This window comes from Vigna unguiculata, chromosome 4, assembly GCF_037176805.1.
Source record: "Vigna unguiculata cultivar grain cowpea cultivar isolate G323 ecotype 2 chromosome 4, ASM3717680v1, whole genome shotgun sequence".
Taxonomy (NCBI): Eukaryota; Viridiplantae; Streptophyta; class Magnoliopsida; order Fabales; family Fabaceae; genus Vigna; species Vigna unguiculata.
The window spans coordinates 27,402,489-27,426,642 of NC_140795.1; positions in this window are offsets into that span (position 1 = coordinate 27,402,489).

A 24,154-nucleotide genomic window follows, 5' to 3' on the forward strand; every position below is an offset into this window, starting at 1 on the left:
ACTTCATTTCATGTCCCTCATGCCTCAAATAAAGGGAACGTTCATCAACATTAAGCGTTTCAAAATGAAGCCATGCCCAGCTCAAAAGAAGATGACAAGAGTTTGTGGGAGCAATATCACATAATACTTCTTTGACACATTGTTCTGTACTGAATTTGATCCTTGCTTGATTCGGATGAAAGCTTGGTGGTAACTAGAGTTTCTCCACCAATCTTTGGCATACAACATTGTTGTCGCTTTCGTAAACGAATGCAACTAAACATGGGTGCCCTTCGATTAAACACCTTGTTTCTCCGCTTCCTTTTTCCATCATCTTTTTCTTTTCTTCCTTTTCTTTTTCTTCAATTTCCCTTCCTTCTGCAGTTTATATTTCTTCTTTTTCTATTTTCTCCTTCAGCCTATGTTGATCCTTACTGGCTTGTCTAGGTGTCATAAATTTAAACTTCATTTCATGTCCCTCATGCCTCAAATAAAGGGAACGTTCATCAACATTAAGCGTTTCAAAATGAAGCCATGCCCAGCTCAAAAGAAGATGACAAGAGTTTGTGGGAGCAATATCACATAATACTTCTTTCACACATTGTCCTGTACTGAATTTGGTCCTTGCTTGATTCGGATAAAAGCTTGGTGGTAACTAGAGTTTCTCCACCAATCTTTGGCATACAACATTGTTGTTGCTTTCGTAAACGAATGCAACTAAACATGGGTGCCCTTCGATTAAACAACTTGTTTCTCCGCTTCCTTTTTCCATCATCTTTTTCTTTTCTTCCTTTTCTTTTTCTTCAATTTCCCTTCCTTCTGCAGTTTATATTTCTTCTTTTTCTATTTTCTCCTTCAGCCTATGTTGATCCTTACTGGCTTGTCTTGGTGTCATAAATTTAAACTTCATTTCATGTCCCTCATGCCTCAAATAAAGGGAACGTTCATCAACATTAAGCGTTTCAAAATGAAGCCATGCCCAGCTCAAAAGAAGATGACAAGAGTTTGTGGGAGCAATATCACATAATACTTCTTTCACACATTGTCCTGTACTGAATTTGGTCCTTGCTTGATTCGGATAAAAGCTTGGTGGTAACTAGAGTTTCTCCACCAATCTTTGGCATACAACATTGTTGTCGCTTTCGTAAACGAATGCAACTAAACATGGGTGCCCTTCGATTAAACACCTTGTTTCTCCGCTTCCTTTTTCCATCATCTTTTTCTTTTCTTCCTTTTCTTTTTCTTCAATTTCCCTTCCTTCTGCAGTTTATATTTCTTCTTTTTCTATTTTCTCCTTCAGCCTATGTTGATCCTTACTGGCTTGTCTTGGTGTCATAAATTTAAACTTCATTTCATGTCCCTCATGCCTCAAATAAAGGGAACGTTCATCAACATTGAGCGTTTTAAAATGAAGTCATGCCCATCTCAGAAGAAGATGACAAGAGTTCGTGGGAGCAATATCACATAATACTTCTTTCACACATTGTCCTGTACTGAATTTGGTCCTTGCTTGATTCGGATAAAAGCTTGTTGGTAACTTGAGTTTCTCCACCGATCTTTGGCTTACAACATTGTTGTCGCTTTCATAAACGAATGCAACTAAACATGGGTGGCCTTCGATTAAACACCTTGTTTCTCTACTTCCTTTTCCATCATCTTTATCTTTTCTTCCTTTTCCTTTTCTTCAATTTCCCTTCCTTCTATAGTTTATATTTCTTCTTTTTCTATTTTCTCCTTCAGCCTATGTTGATCCTTACTGGCTTGTCTTGGTGTCATAAATTTAAACTTCATTTCATGTCCCTCATGCCTCAAATAAAGGGAACGTTCATCAACATTGAGCGTTTTAAAATGAAGTCATGCCCATCTCAGAAGAAGATGACAAGAGTTCGTGGGAGCAAGATCACATAATACTTCTTTCACACATTGTCCTGTACTGAATTTGGTCCTTGCTTGATTCGGATAAAAGCTTGTTGGTAACTTGAGTTTCTCCACCGATCTTTGGCTTACAACATTGTTGTCGCTTTCATAAACGAATGCAACTAAACATGGGTGGCCTTCGATTAAACACCTTGTTTCTCTACTTCCTTTTCCATCATCTTTATCTTTTCTTCCTTTTCTTTTTCTTCAATTTCCCTTCCTTCTGCAGTTTGTATTTCTTCTTTTTCTATTTTCTCCTTCAGCCTATGTTGATCCTTACTGGCTTGTCTGGGTGTCATAAATTTAAACTTCATTTCATGTCCCTCATGCCTCAAATAAAGGGAACGTTCATCAACATTGAGCGTTTCACAATGAAGCCATGCCTATCTCAAAAGAAGATGCAAGAGTTCGTGGGAGCAATATGACATAATACTTCTTTCACACATTGTCCTGTATTGAATTTTATCCTTGCTTGATTCAGATGAAAGCTTGGATGGTAACTAGAGTTTCTCCACCAATCTTTGGCTTACAACATTGTTGTCGCTTTCATAAACGAATGCAACTAAACATGTGTGGCCTTCGATTAAACACCTTGTTTCTCTACTTCCTTTTCCATCATCTTTATCTTTTCTTCCTTTTCTTTTTCTTCAATTTCCCTTCCTTCTATAGTTTATATTTCTTCTTTTTCTATTTTCTCCTTCAGCCTATGTTGATCCTTACTCGCTTGTCTTGGTGTCAAAAATTTCAACTTCATTTCAAGTCACTCATGCCTCAAATAAAAGGAACGTTCATCAAGATTGAGCGTTTTAAAATGATGCCATGCCCATCTCAGAAGAAGATGACAAGAGTTCGTGGGAGCTATATGACATAATACTTCTTTCACACATTGTCATGTACTGAATTTGATCCTTGCTTGATTCGGATGAAAGCTTGGTGGTAACTAGAGTTTCTCCACCAATCTTTGGCATACAACATTGTTGTCGCTTTCGTAAACGAATGCAACTAAACATGGGTGGCCTTCGATTAAACACCTTGTTTCTCTACTTCCTTTTCCATCATCTTTATCTTTTCTTCCTTTTCTTTTTCATCAATTTCCCTTCCTTCTGCAGTTTATATTTCTTCTTTTTCTATTTTCTCCATCAGCCTATGTTGATCCTTACTGGCTTGTCTTGGTGTCATAAATTCATTTCATGTCCCTCATGCCTCAAATAAAGGGAACGTTCATCAACATTAAGCGTTTCAAAATGAAGCCATGCCCAGCTCAAAAGAAGATGACAAGAGTTTGTGGGAGCAATATCACATAATACTTCTTTCACACATTGTCCTGTACTGAATTTGATCCTTGCTTGATTCGGATGAAAGCTTGGTGGTAACTAGAGTTTCTCCACCAATCTTTGGCATACAACATTGTTGTCGCTTTCGTAAACGAATGCAACTAAACATGGGTGGCCTTCGATTAAACACCTTGTTTCTCTGCTTCCTTTTTCCATCATCTTTTTCTTTTCTTCCTTTTCTTTTTCTTCAATTTACCTTCCTTCTGCAGTTTATATTTCTTCTTTTTCTATTTTCTCCTTCAGCCTATGTTGATCCTTACTGGCTTGTCTTGGTGTCATAAATTTAAATACCTTGTTTCTCTGCTTCCTTTTTCCATCATCTTTTTCTTTTCTTCCTTTTCTTTTTCTTTAATTTCCCTTCCTTCTACAGTTTATATTTCTAATTTTTCTATTTTCTCAATCAGCCTATGTTGATCCTTACTAGCTTGTTTTGGTGTCATAAATTTAAACTTCATTTCATGTCCCTCATGCCTCAAATAAAGGGAACGTTCATCAACATTGAGCGTTTTAAAATGAAGTCATGCCCATCTTAGAAGAAGATGACAAGAGTTCGTGGGAGCTATATCACATAATACTTTTTTCACACGTTGTCCTGTACTGAATTTGATCCTTGCTTGATTCGGATGAAAGCTTGGTGGTAACTAGAGTTTCTCCACCAATCTTTGGCATACAACATTGTTGTCGCTTTCGTAAACAATGCAACTAAATATGGGTGGCCTTTGATTAAACACCTTGTTTCTCGGCTACCTTTTTCCATCATCCTTTTCTTTTCTTCCTTTTCTTTTTCTTCAATTTCCCTTCCTTCTATAGTTTATATTTCTTCTTTTTCTATTTTCTCCTTCAGCCTATGTTGAGCCTTACTGGCTTGCTTTGGTGTCATCAATTTAAACTTCATTTCATCTCCCTCATGCCTCAAATAACGGGAACGTTCATCAACATTGAGCGTTTTAAAATGAAGTCATGCCCATCTCAGAAGAAGATGACAAGAGTTCGTGGAAGCAATATCACATAATACTTCTTTCACACATTGTCCTGTATTGAATTTTATCCTTGCTTGATTCGGATGAAAGCTTGGATGGTAACTAGAGTTTCTCCACCAATCTTTGGCTTACAACATTGTTGTCGCTTTCGTAAACAAATGCAACTAAACATGGGTGGCCTTCGATTAAACGCCTTGTTTCTCTACTTCCTTTTCCATCATCTTTATCTTTTCTTCCTTTTCTTTTTCTTCAATTTCCCTTCCTTCTATAGTTTATATTTCTTTTTCTATTTTCTCCTTCAGCCTATGTTGATCCTTACTGGCTTGTCTTGGTGTAATAAATTTAAACTTCATTTCATGTCCCTCATGCCTCAAATAAAGGGAACGTTCATCAACATTAAGCATTTCAAAATGAAGCCATGCCCATCTCAAAAGAAGATGACAAGAGTTTGTGGGAGCAATATCACATAATACTTCTTTGACACATTGTCCTGTACTGAATTTCATCCTTGCTTGATTCGGATGAAAGCTTGGTCGTAACTAGAGTTTCTCCACCAATCTATGGCATACAAAATTGTTGTCGCTTTCGTAAACGAATGCAACTAAACATGGGTGGCCTTCGATTAAATACCTTGTTTCTCTGCTTCCTTTTTCCATCATCTTTTTCTTTTCTTCCTTTTCTTTTTCTTCAATTTCCCTTCCTTCTGCAGTTTATATTTCTTCTTTTTCTATTTTCTCCTTCAGCCTATGTTGATCCTTACTAGCTTGTCTTGGTGTCATAAATTTAAACTTCATTTCATGTCCCTCATGCCTCAAATAAAGGGAACGTTCATCAACATTGAGCGTTTTAAAATGAAGTCATGCCCATCTTAGAAGAAGATGACAAGAGTTCGTGGGAGCTATATCACATAATACTTTTTTCACACGTTGTCCTGTACTGAATTTGATCCTTGCTTGATTCGGATGAAAGCTTGGTGGTAACTAGAGTTTCTCCACCAATCTTTGGCATACAACATTGTTGTCGCTTTCGTAAACAATGCAACTAAATATGGGTGGCCTTTGATTAAACACCTTGTTTCTCGGCTACCTTTTTCCATCATCCTTTTCTTTTCTTCCTTTTCTTTTTCTTCAATTTCCCTTCCTTCTATAGTTTATATTTCTTCTTTTTCTATTTTCTCCTTCAGCCTATGTTGAGCCTTACTGGCTTGTTTTGGTGTCATCAATTTAAACTTCATTTCATCTCCCTCATGCCTCAAATAACGGGAACGTTCATCAACATTGAGCGTTTTAAAATGAAGTCATGCCCATCTCAGAAGAAGATGACAAGAGTTCGTGGAAGCAATATCACATAATACTTCTTTCACACATTGTCCTGTATTGAATTTTATCCTTGCTTGATTCGGATGAAAGCTTGGATGGTAACTAGAGTTTCTCCACCAATCTTTGGCTTACAACATTGTTGTCGCTTTCGTAAACAAATGCAACTAAACATGGGTGGCCTTCGATTAAACGCCTTGTTTCTCTACTTCCTTTTCCATCATCTTTATCTTTTCTTCCTTTTCTTTTTCTTCAATTTCCCTTCCTTCTATAGTTTATATTTCTTTTTCTATTTTCTCCTTCAGCCTATGTTGATCCTTACTGGCTTGTCTTGGTGTAATAAATTTAAACTTCATTTCATGTCCCTCATGCCTCAAATAAAGGGAACGTTCATCAACATTAAGCATTTCAAAATGAAGCCATGCCCATCTCAAAAGAAGATGACAAGAGTTTGTGGGAGCAATATCACATAATACTTCTTTGACACATTGTCCTGTACTGAATTTCATCCTTGCTTGATTCGGATGAAAGCTTGGTCGTAACTAGAGTTTCTCCACCAATCTATGGCATACAAAATTGTTGTCGCTTTCGTAAACGAATGCAACTAAACATGGGTGGCCTTCGATTAAATACCTTGTTTCTCTGCTTCCTTTTTCCATCATCTTTTTCTTTTCTTCCTTTTCTTTTTCTTCAATTTCCCTTCCTTCTGCAGTTTATATTTCTTCTTTTTCTATTTTCTCCTTCAGCCTATGTTGATCCTTACTAGCTTGTCTTGGTGTCATAAATTTAAACTTCATTTCATGTCCCTCATGCCTCAAATAAAGGGAACGTTCATCAACATTGAGCGTTTTAAAATGAAGTCATGCCCATCTCAGAAGAAGATGACAAGAGTTCGTGGGAGCTATATCACATAATACTTCTTTCACACGTTGTCCTGTACTGAATTTGATCCTTGCTTGATTCGGATAAAAGCTTGTTGGTAACTTGAGTTTCTCCACCAATCTTTGGCTTACAACATTGTTGTCGCTTTCGTAAACGAATGCAACTAAACATTGGTGGCCTTCGATTAAACACCTTATTTCTCCACTTCCTTTTCCATCATCTTTATCTTTTCTTCCTTTTCTTTTTCTTCAATTTCCCTTCCTTCTGCAGTTTATATTTGTTCTTTTCCTATTTTCTCTTTTAGCCTATGTTGATCCTTATTGGCTACTCTTGGTGTCATAAATTTAAACTTCATTTCATGTCCCTCATGCCTCAAATAAAGGGAACGTTCATCAACATTAAGCGTTTCAAAATGAAGCCATGCCCAGCTCAAAAGAAGATGACAAGAGTTTGTGGGAGCAATATCACATAATACTTCTTTGACACATTGTCCTGTACTGAATTTGATCCTTGCTTGATTCGGATGAAAGCTTGGTGGTAACTAGAGTTTCTCCACCAATCTTTGGCATACAACATTGTTGTCGCTTTTGTAAACGAATGCAACTAAAAATGGGTGGCCTTCGATTAAACACCTTGTTTCTCTGCTTCCTTTTTCCATCATCTTTTTCTTTTCTTCCTTTTCTTTTTCTTCAATTTCCCTACCTTCTGGAATTTATATTTCTTCTTTTTCTATTTTCTCCTTCAGCCTATGTTGATCCTTACTAGCTTGTCTTGGTGTCATAAATTTCAACTTCATTTGATGTCCCTCATACCTCAAAGGGAATGTTCAGCAAGATTGAGCGTTTTATAGTGAAGTCATGCACATCTCAAAAGAAGATGTCAACAGTTCGTGGGAGCAATATCACATAATACTTCTTTCACACATTGTCATGTACTGAATTTGATCCTTGCTTGATTCGGATGAAAGCTTGATGATAACTAGAGTTTCTCCACCAATCTTTGGCTTACAACATTGTTGTCGCTTTCGTAAACGAATGCAACCAAACATGGGTGGCCTTCGATGAAACACCTTGTTTCTCTACTTCCTTTTCCATAATCTTTATCTTTTCTTCCTTTTCTTTTTCTTCAATTTCCCTTCCTTCTATAGTTTATATTTCTTCTTTTTCTATTTTCTCCTTCAGCCTATGTTGATCCTTACTGGCTTGTCTTGGTGTCATAAATTTCAACTTCATTTCATGTCCCTCATGCCTCAAATAAAGGGAACGTTCATCAACATTAAGCGTTTCAAAATGAAGCCATGCCCAGCTCAAAAGAAGATGACAAGAGTTTGTGGGAGCAATATCACATAATACTTCTTTCACACATTGTCCTGTACTGAATTTGATCCTTACTTGATTCGGATGAAAGCTTGGTGGTAACTGGAATTTCTCCACCAATCTTTGGCATAGAACATTGTTGTCGCTTTCGTAAACGAATGCAACTAAACATGGGTGGCCTTCGATTAAACACCTTGTTTCTCTACATCCTTTTCCATCATCTTTATCTTTTCTTCCTTTTCTTTTTCTTCAATTTCCCTTCCTTCTGGAATTTATATTTCTTCTTTTTCTATTTTCTTCTTCAGCCTATGTTGATCCTTACTAGCTTGTCTTGGTGTCATAAATTTCAACTTCATTTGATGTCCCTCATACCTCAAAGGGAATGTTCAGCAAGATTGAGCGTTTTATAGTGAAGTCATGCACATCTCAAAAGAAGATGTCAACAGTTCGTGGGAGCAATATCACATAATACTTCTTTCACACATTGTCATGTACTGAATTTGATCCTTGCTTGATTCGGATGAAAGCTTGATGATAACTAGAGTTTCTCCACCAATCTTTGGCTTACAACATTGTTGTCGCTTTCGTAAACGAATGCAACCAAACATGGGTGGCCTTCGATGAAACACCTTGTTTCTCTACTTCCTTTTCCATAATCTTTATCTTTTCTTCCTTTTCTTTTTCTTCAATTTCCCTTCCTTCTATAGTTTATATTTCTTCTTTTTCTATTTTCTCCTTCAGCCTATGTTCATCCTTACTGGCTTGTCTTGGTGTCATAAATTTCAACTTCATTTCATGTCCCTCATGCCTCAAATAAAGGGAACGTTCATCAACATTAAGCGTTTCAAAATGAAGCCATGCCCAGCTCAAAAGAAGATGACAAGAGTTTGTGGGAGCAATATCACATAATACTTCTTTCACACATTGTCCTGTACTGAATTTGATCCTTACTTGATTCGGATGAAAGCTTGGTGGTAACTGGAATTTCTCCACCAATCTTTGGCATAGAACATTGTTGTCGCTTTCGTAAACGAATGCAACTAAACATGGGTGGCCTTCGATTAAACACCTTGTTTCTCTACATCCTTTTCCATCATCTTTATCTTTTCTTCCTTTTCTTTTTCTTCAATTTCCCTTCCTTCTGGAATTTATATTTCTTCTTTTTCTATTTTCTTCTTCAGCCTATGTTGATCCTTACTAGCTTGTCTTGGTGTCATAAATTTCAACTTCATTTGATGTCCCTCATACCTCAAAGGGAATGTTCAGCAAGATTGAGCGTTTTATAGTGAAGTCATGCACATCTCAAAAGAAGATGTCAACAGTTCGTGGGAGCAATATCACATAATACTTCTTTCACACATTGTCATGTACTGAATTTGATCCTTGCTTGATTCGGATGAAAGCTTGATGATAACTAGAGTTTCTCCACCAATCTTTGGCTTACAACATTGTTGTCGCTTTCGTAAACGAATGCAACCAAACATGGGTGGCCTTCGATGAAACACCTTGTTTCTCTACTTCCTTTTCCATAATCTTTATCTTTTCTTCCTTTTCTTTTTCTTCAATTTCCCTTCCTTCTATAGTTTATATTTCTTCTTTTTCTATTTTCTCCTTCAGCCTATGTTCATCCTTATTGGCTTGTCTTGGTGTCATAAATTTCAACTTCATTTCATGTCCCTCATGCCTCAAATAAAGGGAACGTTCATCAACATTAAGCGTTTCAAAATGAAGCCATGCCCAGCTCAAAAGAAGATGACAAGAGTTTGTGGGAGCAATATCACATAATACTTCTTTGACACATTGTCCTGTACTGAATTTGATCCTTGCTTGATTCGGATGAAAGCTTGGTGGTAACTAGAGTTTCTCCACCAATCTTTGGCATACAACATTGCTGTCGCTTTTGTAAACGAATGCAACTAAAAATGGGTGGCCTTCGATTAAACACCTTGTTTCTCTGCTTCCTTTTTCCATCATCTTTTTCTTTTCTTCCTTTTCTTTTTCTTCAATTTCCCTTCCTTTTGGAATTTATATTTCTTCTTTTTCTATTTTCTCCTTCAGCCTATGTTGATCCTTACTAGCTTGTCTTGGTGTCATAAATTTCAACTTCATTTGATGTCCCTCATACCTCAAAGGGAATGTTCAGCAAGATTGAGCGTTTTATAGTGAAGTCATGCACATCTCAAAAGAAGATGTCAACAGTTCGTGGGAGCAATATCACATAATACTTCTTTGACACATTGTCATGTACTGAATTTGATCCTTGCTTGATTCGGATGAAAGCTTGATGATAACTAGAGTTTCTCCACCAATCTTTGGCTTACAACATTGTTGTCGCTTTCGTAAACGAATGCAACCAAACATGGGTGGCCTTCGATGAAACACCTTGTTTCTCTACTTCCTTTTCCATAATCTTTATCTTTTCTTCCTTTTCTTTTTCTTCAATTTCCCTTCCTTCTATAGTTTATATTTCTTCTTTTTCTATTTTCTCCTTCAGCCTATGTTGATCCTTACTAGCTTGTTTTGGTGTCATAAATTTAAACTTCATTTCATGTCCCTCATGCCTCAAATAAAGGGAACGTTCATCAACATTGAGCGTTTTAAAATGAAGTCATGCCCATCTCAGAAGAAGATGACAAGAGTTCGTGGGAGCTATATCACATAATACTTCTTTCACACGTTGTCCTGTACTGAATTTGATCCTTGCTTGATTCGGATAAAAGCTTGTTGGTAACTTGAGTTTCTCCACCAATCTTTGGCTTACAACATTGTTGTCGCTTTCGTAAACGAATGCAACTAAACATGGGTGGCCTTCGATTAAACACCTTGTTTCTCTACATCCTTTTCCATCATCTTTATCTTTTCTTCCTTTTCTTTTTCTTCAATTTCCCTTCCTTCTATAGTTTATATTTCTTCTTTTTCTATTTTCTCCTTCAGCCTATGTTGATTCTTACTAGCTTGTCTTGGTGTCATAAATTTCAACTTCATTTGTTGTCCCTCATACCTCAAAGGGAATGTTCAGCAAGATTGAGCGTTTTATAGTGAAGTCATGCACATCTCAAAAGAAGATGACAACAGTTCGTGGGAGCAATATCACATAATACTTCTTTCACACATTGTCATGTACTGAATTAGATCCTTGCTTGATTCGGATGAAAGCTTGATGGTAACTAGAGTTTCTCCACCAATCTTTGGCTTACAACATTGTTGTCGCTTTCGTAAACGAATGCAACCAAACATGGGTGGCCTTCGATGAAACACCTTGTTTCTCTACTTCCTTTTCCATAATCTTTATCTTTTCTTCCTTTTCTTTTTCTTCAATTTCCCTTCCTTCTATAGTTTATATTTCTTCTTTTTCTATTTTCTCCTTCAGCCTATGTTGATCCTTACTGGCTTGTCTTGGTGTCATAAATTTCAACTTCATTTCATGTCCCTCATGCCTCAAATAAAGGGAACGTTCATCAACATTAAGCGTTTCAAAATGAAGCCATGCCCAGCTCAAAAGAAGATGACAAGAGTTTGTGGGAGCAATATCACATAATACTTCTTTGACACATTGTCCTGTACTGAATTTGATCCTTGCTTGATTCGGATGAAAGCTTGGTGGTAACTAGAGTTTCTCCACCAATCTTTGGCATACAACATTGTTGTCGCTTTTGTAAACGAATGCAACTAAACATGGGTGGCCTTCGATTAAACACCTTGTTTCTCTGCTTCCTTTTTCCATCATCTTTTTCTTTTCTTCCACAGTTTATATTTCTTCTTTTTCTATTTTCTCCTTCAGCCTATGTTGATCCTTACTAGCTTGTTTTGGTGTCATAAATTTAAACTTCATTTCATGTCCCTCATGCCTCAAATAAAGGGAACGTTCATCAACATTAAGCGTTTCAAAATGAAGCCATACCCAGCTCAAAAGAAGATGACAAGAGTTTGTGGGAGCAATATCACATAATACTTCTTTCACACGTTGTCTTGTACTGAATTTCATCCTTGCTTGATTCGGGTAAAAGCTTGTTGGTAACTTGAGTTTCTCCACCAATCTTTGGCTTACAACATTGTTGTCGCTTTCGTAAACGAATGCAACTAAACATGGGTGGCCTTCGATTAAACACCTTGTTTCTCTACTTCCTTTTTCCATCATCTTTTTCTTTTCTTCCTTTTCTTTTTCTTTAATTTCCCTTCCTTCCACAGTTTATATTTCTTCTTTTTCTATTTTCTCCTTCAGCCTATGTTGATCCTTACTAGCTTGTTTTGGTGTCATAAATTTAAACTTCATTTCATGTCCCTCATGCCTCAAATAAAGGGAACGTTCATCAACATTGAGCGTTTTAAAATGAAGTCATGCCCATCTCAGAAGAAGATGACAAGAGTTCGTGGGAGCTATATCACATAATACTTCTTTCACACGTTGTCCTGTACTGAATTTGATCCTTGCTTGATTCGGATAAAAGCTTGTTGGTAACTTGAGTTTCTCCACCAATCTTTGGCTTACAACATTGTTGTCGCTTTCGTAAACGAATGCAACTAAACATTGGTGGCCTTCGATTAAACACCTTATTTCTCCACTTCCTTTTCCATCATCTTTATCTTTTCTTCCTTTTCTTTTTCTTCAATTTCCCTTCCTTCTACAGTTTATATTTGTTCTTTTCCTATTTTCTCTTTTAGCCTATGTTGATCCTTATTGGCTTGTCTTGGTGTCATAAATTTAAACTTCATTTCATGTCCCTCATGCCTAAAATAAAGGGAACATTCATCAACATTGAGCATTTTAAAATGAAGCCATGCCCATCTCAAAAGAAGATGACAAGAGTTCGTGGGAGCAATATCACATAATACTTCTTTCACACATTGTCATTTACTGAATTTGATCCTTGCTTGATTCAGATGAAAGCTTGGTGGTAACTAGAGTTTCTCCACCAATCTTTGGCATACAACATTGTTGTCGCTTTCGTAAACGAATGCAACTAAACATGGGTGCCGTTCGATTAAACACCTTGTTTCTCCGCTTCCTTTTTCCATCATCTTTTTCTTTTCTTCCTTTTCTTTTTCTACAATTTCCCTTCCTTCTGCAGTTTATATTTCTTCTTTTTCTATTTTCTCCTTTAGCCTATGTTGATCCTTACTGGCTTGTTTTGGTGTCATAAATTTAAACTTCATTTCATGTCCCTCATGCCTCAAATAAAGGGAACGTTCATCAACATTGAGCGTTTTAAAATGAAGTCATGCCCATCTCAGAAGAAGATGACAAGAGTTCGTGGGAGCAATATCACATAATACTTCTTTCACACGTTGTCCTGTACTGAATTTGATCCTTGCTTGATTCGGATAAAAGCTTGTTGGTAACTTGAGTTTCTCCACCAATCTTTGGCTTACAACATTGTTGTCGCTTTCGTAAACGAATGCAACTAAACATGGGTGGCCTTCGCTGAAACACCTTGTTTCTCTACTTCCTTTTCCATAATCTTTACCTTTTCTTCCTTTTCTTTTTCTTCAATTTCCCTTCCTTCTGCAGTTTATATTTCTTCTTTTTCTATTTTCTCCTTCAGCCTATGTTGATCCTTACTGGCTTGTCTTGGTGTCATAAATTTCAACTTCATTTCATGTCCCTCATGCCTCAAATAAAAAGAACGTTCATCAAGCTTGAGTGTTTTAAAATGAAGTCATGCCCATCTCAGAAGAAGATGACAAGAGTTCGTGGAAGCAATATCACATAATACTTCTTTCACACATTGTCATTTACTGAATTTGATCCTTGCTTGATTCGGATGAAAGCTTGTTGGTAACTTGAGTTTCTCCACCGATCTTTGGCTTACAACATTGTTGTCGCTTTCGTAAACGAATGCAACTAAACATGGGTGGCCTTCGATTAAACACCTTGTTTCTCTACTTCCTTTTCCATCATCTCTATCTTTTCTTCCTGTTCTTTTTCTTCAATTTCCCTTCCTTCTGCTGTTTATATTTCTTGTTTTTCTATTTTCTCCTCAGCCTATGTTGATCCTTACTGGCGTGTCTTAGTGTCATAAATTTAAACTTCGTTTCATGTCCCTTATGCCTCAAATAAAGGGAACGTTCATCAACATTGAACGTTTTAAAATTAAGCCATGCCCATCTCAGAAGAAGATGACAAGAGTTTGTGGGAGCAATATCACATAATACTTCTTTCACACATTGTCATTTACTGAATTTGATCCTTGCTTGATTCGGATGAAAGCTTGTTGGTAACTTGAGTTTCTCCACCGATCTTTGGCTTACAACATTGTTGTCGCTTTCATAAACGAATGCAACTAAACATGGGTGGCCTTTGATTAAACACCTTGTTTCTCTACTTCCTTTTCCATCATCTTTATCTTTTCTTCCTGTTCTTTTTCTTCAATTTCCCTTCCTTCTGCTGTTTATATTTCTTGTTTTTCTATTTTCTCCTCAGCCTATGTTGATCCTTACTGGCGTGTCTTGGTGTCATAAATTTAAACTTCGTTTCATGTCCCTTATGCCTCAAATAAAGGGAACGTTCATCAACATTGAGCGTTTTAAAATTAAGCCATGCCCATCTCAGAAGAAGATGACAAGAGTTCGTGGGAGCTATATCACATAATACTTCTTTCACACGTTTTCCTGTACTGAATTTGATCCTTGCTTGATTCGGATAAAAGCTTGTTGGTAACTTGAGTTTCTCCACCAATCTTTGGCTTACAACATTGTTGTCGCTTTCGTAAACGAATGCAACTAAACATTGGTGGCCTTCGATTAAACACCTTATTTCTCCACTTCCTTTTCCATCATCTTTATCTTTTCTTCCTTTTCTTTTTCTTCAATTTCCCTTCCTTCTACAGTTTATATTTGTTCTTTTCCTATTTTCTCTTTTAGCCTATGTTGATCCTTATTGGCTTGTCTTGGTGTCATAAATTTAAACTTCATTTCATGTCCCTCATGCCTAAAATAAAGGGAACATTCATCAACATTGAGCATTTTAAAATGAAGCCATGCCCATCTCAAAAGAAGATGACAAGAGTTCGTGGGAGCAATATCACATAATACTTCTTTCACACATTGTCATTTACTGAATTTGATCCTTGCTTGATTCAGATGAAAGCTTGGTGGTAACTAGAGTTTCTCCACCAATCTTTGGCATACAACATTGTTGTCGCTTTCGTAAACGAATGCAACTAAACATGGGTGCCGTTCGATTAAACACCTTGTTTCTCCGCTTCCTTTTTCCATCATCTTTTTCTTTTCTTCCTTTTCTTTTTCTACAATTTCCCTTCCTTCTGCAGTTTATATTTCTTCTTTTTCTATTTTCTCCTTTAGCCTATGTTGATCCTTACTGGCTTGTTTTGGTGTCATAAATTTAAACTTCATTTCATGTCCCTCATGCCTCAAATAAAGGGAACGTTCATCAACATTGAGCGTTTTAAAATGAAGTCATGCCCATCTCAGAAGAAGATGACAAGAGTTCGTGGGAGCAATATCACATAATACTTCTTTCACACGTTGTCCTGTACTGAATTTGATCCTTGCTTGATTCGGATAAAAGCTTGTTGGTAACTTGAGTTTCTCCACCAATCTTTGGCTTACAACATTGTTGTCGCTTTCGTAAACGAATGCAACTAAACATGGGTGGCCTTCGCTGAAACACCTTGTTTCTCTACTTCCTTTTCCATAATCTTTACCTTTTCTTCCTTTTCTTTTTCTTCAATTTCCCTTCCTTCTGCAGTTTATATTTCTTCTTTTTCTATTTTCTCCTTCAGCCTATGTTGATCCTTACTGGCTTGTCTTGGTGTCATAAATTTCAACTTCATTTCATGTCCCTCATGCCTCAAATAAAAAGAACGTTCATCAAGCTTGAGTGTTTTAAAATGAAGTCATGCCCATCTCAGAAGAAGATGACAAGAGTTCGTGGAAGCAATATCACATAATACTTCTTTCACACATTGTCATTTACTGAATTTGATCCTTGCTTGATTCGGATGAAAGCTTGTTGGTAACTTGAGTTTCTCCACCGATCTTTGGCTTACAACATTGTTGTCGCTTTCGTAAACGAATGCAACTAAACATGGGTGGCCTTCGATTAAACACCTTGTTTCTCTACTTCCTTTTCCATCATCTCTATCTTTTCTTCCTGTTCTTTTTCTTCAATTTCCCTTCCTTCTGCTGTTTATATTTCTTGTTTTTCTATTTTCTCCTCAGCCTATGTTGATCCTTACTGGCGTGTCTTGGTGTCATAAATTTAAACTTCGTTTCATGTCCCTTATGCCTCAAATAAAGGGAACGTTCATCAACATTGAACGTTTTAAAATTAAGCCATGCCCATCTCAGAAGAAGATGACAAGAGTTTGTGGGAGCAATATCACATAATACTTCTTTCACACATTGTCATTTACTGAATTTGATCCTTGCTTGATTCGGATGAAAGCTTGTTGGTAACTTGAGTTTCTCCACCGATCTTTGGCTTACAACATTGTTGTCGCTTTCATAAACGAATGCAACTAAACATGGGTGGCCTTTGATTAAACACCTTGTTTCTCTACTTCCTTTTCCATCATCTTTATCTTTTCTTCCTGTTCTTTTTCTTCAATTTCCCTTCCTTCTGTTGTTTATATTTCTTGTTTTTCTATTTTCTCCTCAGCCTATGTTGATCCTTACTGGCGTGTCTTGGTGTCATAAATTTAAACTTCGTTTCATGTCCCTTATGCCTCAAATAAAGGGAACGTTCATCAACATTGAGCGTTTTAAAATTAAGCCATGCCCATCTCAGAAGAAGATGACAAGAGTTCGTGGGAGCAATATCACATAATACTTCTTTCACACATTGTCATTTACTGAATTTGATCCTTGCTTGATTCGGATGAAAGCTTGGTGGTAACTAGAGTTTCTCCACCAATCTTTGGCATACAACATTGTTGTCGCTTTCGTAAACGAATGCAACTAAACATGGGTGCCCTTCGATTAAACACCTTGTTTCTCCGCTTCCTTTTTCCGTCATCTTTTTCTTTTCTTCCTTTTCTTTTTCTACAATTTCCCTTCCTTCTGCAGTTTATATTTCTTCTTTTTCTATTTTCTCCTTCAGCCTATGTTGATCCTTACTGGCTTGTCTTGGTGTCATAAATTTCAACTTCATTTCATGTCCCTCATGCCTCAAATAAAGGGAACGTTCATCAAGCTTGAGTGTTTTAAAATGAAGTCATGCCCATCTCAGAAGAAGATGACAAGAGTTCGTGGGAGCAATATCACATAATACTTCTTTCACACATTGTCCTGTACTGAATTTGGTCCTTGCTTGATTCGGATAAAAGCTTGTTGGTAACTTGAGTTTCTCCACCAATCTTTGGCTTACAACATTGTTGTCGCTTTCGTAAACGAATGCAACTAAACATTGGTGGCCTTCGATTAAAAACCTTATTTCTCTATTTCCTTTTCCATCATCTTTATCTTTTCTTCCTTTTCTTTTTCTTCAATTTCCCTTCCTTCTATAGTTTATATTTCTTCTTTTTCTATTTTCTCCTTCAGCCTATGTTGATCCTTACTGGCTTGTCTTGGTGTCATAAATTTCAACTTCATTTCATGTCCCTCATGCCTCAAATAAAGGGAACGTTCATCAACATTAAGCGTTTCAAAATGAAGCCATGCCCAGCTCAAAAGAAGATGACAAGAGTCTGTGGGAGCAGTATCACATAATACTTCTTTGACACATTGTCCTGTACTGAATTTGGTCCTTGCTTGATTCGGATAAAAGCTTGTTGGTAACTTGAGTTTCTCCACCAATCTTTGGCTTACAACATTGATGTCGCTTTCGTAAACGAATGCAACTAAACATGGGTGGCCTTCGATTAAACACCTTGTTTCTCTACTTCCTTTTCCATCATCTTTATCTTTTCTTCCTGTTCTTTTTCTTCAATTTCCCTTCCTTCTGCTGTTTATATTTCTTGTTTTTCTATTTTCTCCTCAGCCTATGTTGATCCTTACTGGCGTGTCTTGGTGTCATAAATTTAAACTTCATTTCATGTCCCTTATGCCTCAAATAAAGGGAACGTTCATCAACATTGAGCGTTTTAAAATTAAGCCATGCCCATCTCAGAAGAAGATGACAAGAGTTCGTGGGAGCAATATCACATAATACTTCTTTCACACATTGTCATTTACTGAATTTGATCCTTGCTTGATTCGGATGAAAGCTTGTTGGTAACTTGAGTTTCTCCACCGATCTTTGGCTTACAACATTGTTGTCGCTTTCATAAACAAATGCAACTAAACATTGGTGGCCTTCGATTAAACACCTTATTTCTCTACTTCCTTTTCCATCATCTTTATCTTTTCTTCCTTTTCTTTTTCTTCAATTTCCCTTCCTTCTGCAGTTTATATTTGTTCTTTTCCTATTTTCTCCATTAGCCTATGTTGATCCTTATTGGCTTGTCTTGGTGTCATAAATTTAAACTTCATTTCATGTCCCTCATGCCTCAAATAAAGGGAACGTTCATCAACATTGAGCATTTTAAAATGAAGCCATGCCCATCTCAAAAGAAGATGACAAGAGTTCGTGGGAGCTATATCACATAATACTTCTTTCACACGTTGTCCTGTACTGAATTTGATCCTTGCTTGATTCGGATGAAAGCTTGGTGGTAACTAGAGTTTCTCCACCAATCTTTGGCATACAACATTGTTGTCGCTTTCGTAAACGAATGCAACTAAACATGTGTGGCCTTCGATTAAACACCTTGTTTCTCCGGTTCCTTTTTCCATAATCTTTTTCTTTTCTTCCTTTTCTTTTTCTTCAATTTCCCTTCCTTCTGCAGTTTATATTTCTTCTTTTTCTATTTCCTCCTTCAGCCTATGTTGATCCTTACTGGCTTGTCTTGGTGTCATAAATTTAAACTTCATTACATGTCCCTCATGCCTCAAATAAAGGGAACGTTCATCAACATTGAGCGTTTTAAAATGAAGTCATGCCCATCTCAGAAGAAGATGACAAGAGTTCGTGGGAGCAATATCACATAATACTTCTTTCACACATTGTCCTGTACTGAATTTGGTCCTTGCTTGATTCGGATGAAAGCTTGGTGGTAACTAGAGTTTCTCCACCAATCTTTGGCATACAACATTGTTGTCGCTTTCGTAAACGAATGCAACTAAACATGTGTGGCCTTCGATTAAACACCTTGTTTCTCCGGTTCCTTTTTCCATAATCTTTTTCTTTTCTTCCTTTTCTTTTTCTTCAATTTCCCTTCCTTCTGCAGTTTATATTTCTTCTTTTTCTATTTCCTCCTTCAGCCTATGTTGATCCTTACTGGCTTGTCTTGGTGTCATAAATTTAAACTTCATTACATGTCCCTCATGCCTCAAATAAAGGGAACGTTCATCAACATTGAGCGTTTTAAAATGAAGTCATGCCCATCTCAGAAGAAGATGACAAGAGTTCGTGGGAGCAATATCACATAATACTTCTTTCACACATTGTCCTGTACTGAATTTGGTCCTTGCTTGATTCGGATAAAAGCTTGTTGGTAACTTGAGTTTCTCCACCGATCTTTGGCTTACAACATTGTTGTCGCTTTCATAAACGAATGCAACTAAACATGGGTGGCCTTCGATTAAACACCTTGTTTCTCTACTTCCTTTTCCATCATCTTTATCTTTTCTTCCTTTTCTTTTTCTTCAATTTCCCTTCCTTCTGCAGTTTATATTTCTTCTTTTTCTATTTTCTCCTTCAGCCTATGTTGATCCTTACTGGCTTGTCTTGGTGTCATAAATTTCAACTTCATTTCATGTCCCTCATGCCTCAAATAAAGGGAACGTTCATCAACATTGAGCGTTTTAAAATTAAGCCATGCCCATCTCAGAAGAAGATGACAAGAGTTCGTGGGAGCAATATCACATAATACTTCTTTCACACATTGTCATTTACTGAATTTGATCCTTGCTTGATTCGGATGAAAGCTTGTTGGTAACTTGAGTTTCTCCACCGATCTTTGGCTTACAACATTGTTGTCGCTTTCATAAACGAATGCAACTAAACATTGGTGGCCTTCGATTAAACACCTTATTTATCTACTTCCTTTTCCATCATCTTTATCTTTTCTTCCTTTTCTTTTTCTTGAATTTCCCTTCCTTCTGCAATTTATATTTATTCTTTTTCTATTTTCTCCTGCAGCCTATGTTGATCCTTACTGGCTTCTCTTGGTGTCATAAATTTCAACTTCATTTCATGTCCTTCACGCCTCAAAGGGAACGTTCATCAACATTGAGCGTTTTAAAATGAAGCGATGCCCACCTCAAAAGAAGATGACAACAGTTCGTGGGAGCAATATCACATAATACTTCTTTCACACATCGTCCTGTACTCAATTTGATCCTTGCTTGATTCGGATGAAAGCCTGGTGTCAACTAGAGTTTCTCCACCAATCTTTGGCTTACAACATTGTTGTCGCTTTTGTAATCGAATGCAACTAAACATGCGTGGCCTTCGATTAACCACCTTGTTTCTCTACTTCCTTTTCCATCATCTTTATCTTTTCTTCCTTTTCTTTTTCTTCAATTTCCCTTCCTTCTGCAGTTTATATTTCTTCTTTTTCTATTTTCTCCTTCAGCCTATGTTGATCCTTACTGACTTGTCTTGGTGTAATAAATTTCAACTTCATTTCATGTCCCTCATGCCTCAAAGGGAACGTTCATCAACATTGAGCGTTTTAAAATTAAGCCATGCCCATCTCAGAAGAAGATGACAAGAGTTCGTGGGAGCAATATCACATAATACTTCTTTCACACATTGTCATTTACTGAATTTGATCCTTGCTTGATTCGGATGAAAGCTTGTTGGTAACTTGAGTTTCTCCACCGATCTTTGGCTTACAACATTGTTGTCGCTTTCATAAACGAATGCAACTAAACATGGGTGGCCTTTGATTAAACATCTTGTTTCTCTACTTCCTTTTCCATCATCTTTATCTTTTCTTCCTGTTCTTTTTCTTCAATTTCCCTTTCTTCTGCTGTTTATATTTCTTGTTTTTCTATTTTCTCCTCAGCCTATGTTGATCCTTACTGGCGTGTCTTGGTGTCATAAATTTAAACTTCGTTTCATGTCCCTTATGCCTCAAATAAAGGGAACGTTCATCAACATTGAGCGTTTTAAAATTAAGCCATGCCCATCTCAGAAGAAGATGACAAGAGTTCGTGGGAGCAATATCACATAATACTTCTTTCACACATTGTCATTTACTGAATTTGATCCTTGCTTGATTCGGATGAAAGCTTGTTGGTAACTTGAGTTTCTCCACCGATCTTTGGCTTACAACATTGTTGTCGCTTTCATAAACGAATGCAACTAAACATGGGTGGCCTTTGATTAAACACCTTGTTTCTCTACTTCCTTTTCATCATCTTTATCTTTTCTTCCTGTTCTTTTTCTTCAATTTCCCTTCCTTCTGCTGTTTATATTTCTTGTTTTTCTATTTTCTCCTCAGCCTATGTTGATCCTTACTGGCGTGTCTTGGTGTCATAAATTTAAACTTCGTTTCATGTCCCTTATGCCTCAAATAAAGGGAACGTTCATCAACATTGAGCGTTTTAAAATTAAGCCATGCCCATCTCAGAAGAAGATGACAAGAGTTCGTGGGAGCAATATCACATAATACTTCTTTCACACATTGTCATTTACTGAATTTGATCCTTGCTTGATTCGGATGAAAGCTTGGTGGTAACTAGAGTTTCTCCACCAATCTTTGGCATACAACATTGTTGTCGCTTTCGTAAACGAATGCAACTAAACATGGGTGCCCTTCGATTAAACACCTTGTTTCTCCGCTTCCTTTTTCCGTCATCTTTTTCTTTTCTTCCTTTTCTTTTTCTTCAATTTCCCTTCCTTCTGCAGTTTATATTTCTTCTTTTTCTATTTTCTCCTTCAGCCTATGTTGATCCTTACTGGCTTGTCTTGGTGTCATAAATTTCAACTTCATTTCATGTCCCTCATGCCTCAAATAAAGGGAACGTTCATCAACATTGAGCGTTTTAAAATGAAGCCATGCCCATCTCAAAAGAAGATGACAAGAGTTCATGGGAGCAATATCACATAATACTTCTTTCACACATTGTCCTGTACTGAATTTGATCCTTGCTTGATTCGGATGAAAGCTTGGTGTTAACTAGAGTTTCTCCCCCAATCTTTGGCTTACAACATTGTTGTCGCTTTCGTAAACGAATGCAACTAAACACGGGTGGCCTTCGATTAAAAACCTTGTTTCTCTACTTCGTTTTCCATCATCTTTATCTTTTCTTCCTTTTCTTTTTCTTGAATTTCCCCTCCTTCTGCAGTTTATATTTCTTCTTTTTCTATTTTTTCCTTCAACCTATGTTGATCCTTACTGGCTTGTCTTGGTATCATAAATTTCAACTTCATTTCATGTCCCTCATTCCTCAAATGGAACGTTCATGCACATTGAGCGTTTTAAAATGAAGCCATGCCCATCCCAAAAGAAGATGACAAGAGTTCGATGGAGTAATATAACATAATACTTCTTTCACACATTGTCATGTACTGAATTTGATCCTTGCTTGATTCGGATGAAAGCTTGGTGTTAACTAGAGTTTCTCCCCCAATCTTTGGCTTACAACATTGTTGTCGCTTTCGTAAATGAATGCAACTAAACATGAGTGGCCTTCGATAATAAACCTTGTTTCTCTACTTCCTTTTCCATCATCTTTATCTTTTCTTCCTTCTCTTTTTCTTCAATTTCCCTTCCTTCCGCAGTTTATATTTCTTCTTTTTCTATTTTCTCCTTCAGCCTATGTTGATCCTTACTGACTTATCTTGGTGTCATAAATTTCAACTTCATTTCATGTCCCTCATGCCTCAAAGGGAACGTTCATCAACATTGAGCGTTTTAAAATGAAGCCATGCCCATCTCAAAAGAAGATGACAAGAGTTAGTGGGAGCAATATCACATAATACTTCTTTCACACATTGTCCTGTACTGAATTTGATCCTTGCTTGATTCGGATGAAAGCTTGGTGTTAACTAGAGTTTCTCCCCCAATCTTTGGCTTACAACATTGTTGTCGCTTTCGTAAACGAATGCAACTAAACACGGGTGGCCTTCGATTAAAAACCTTGTTTCTCTACTTCGTTTTCCATCATCTTTATCTTTTCTTCCTTTTCTTTTTCTTCAATTTCCCTTCCTTCTGCAGTTTATATTTCTTCTTTTTCTATTTTCTCCTTCAGCCTATGTTGATCCTTACTGACTTGTCTTGGTGTCATAAATTTCAACTTCATTTCATGTCCCTCATGCCTCAAAGGGAACGTTCATCAACATTGAGCGTTTTAAAATGAAGCCATGCCCATCTCAAAAGAAGATGACAAGAGTTAGTGGGAGCAATATCACATAATACTTCTTTCACACATTGTCCTGTACTGAATTTGATCCTTGCTTGATTCGGATGAAAGCTTGGTGTTAACTAAAGTTTCTCTACCAATCTTTGGCTTACAACATTGTTGTCGCTTTCGTAAACGAATGCAACTAAACATGCATGGCCTTCGATTAAGCACCTTGTTTCTCTACTTCCTTTTCCATCATTTTTATCTTTTCTTCCTTTTCTTTTTCTTGAATTTCCCTTCCTTCTGTAGTTTATATTTCTTCGTTTTCTATTTTCTCCTTCAGCTTATGTTGATCCTTACTGGCTTCTCTTGGTGTCATAAATTTCAACTTCATTTCATTTCCCTCATGCCTCAAAGGGAACGTTCATCAAGATTTAGCGTTTAAAATTAAGCCATGCCCATCTCAAAAGAAGATGACAAGATTTCGTGGGAGCAATATCCCATAATACTTCTTTCACACATTGTCTTGTACTGAATTTGATCCTTACTTGATTCGGATGAAAGCTTGGGGGTAACTAGGGTTTCTCCACCATTCTTTGGCCTACAACATTGTTGTCGCTTTCGTAAACGAATGCAACTAAACATTGGTGGCCTTCGATTAAACACCTTGTTTCTCTACTTCCTTTTCCATCATCTTTATCTTTTCTTCCTTTTCTTTTTCTTCAATTTCCCTTCCTTCTATAGTTTATATTTCTTCTTTTTCTATTTTCTCCTTCAGCCTATGTTGATCCTTACTGGCTTGTCTTGGTGTCATTAATTTCAACTTTATTTCATGTCCCTCATGCCTCAAATAAAGGGAACGTTCATCAACATTAAGCGTTTCAAAATGAAGCCATGCCCAGCTCAAAAGAAGATGACAAGAGTTTGTGGGAGCAATATCACATAATACTTCTTTGACACATTTTCCTGTACTGAATTTGATCCTTGCTTGATTTGGATGAAAGCTTGGTGTTAACTAGAGTTTCTCCCCCAATCTTTGGCTTACAACATTATTGTCGCTTTCATAAACAAATGCAACTAAACATGGGTGGCCTTCGCTTAAGCACCTTGTTTCTCTACTTCCTTTTCCATCA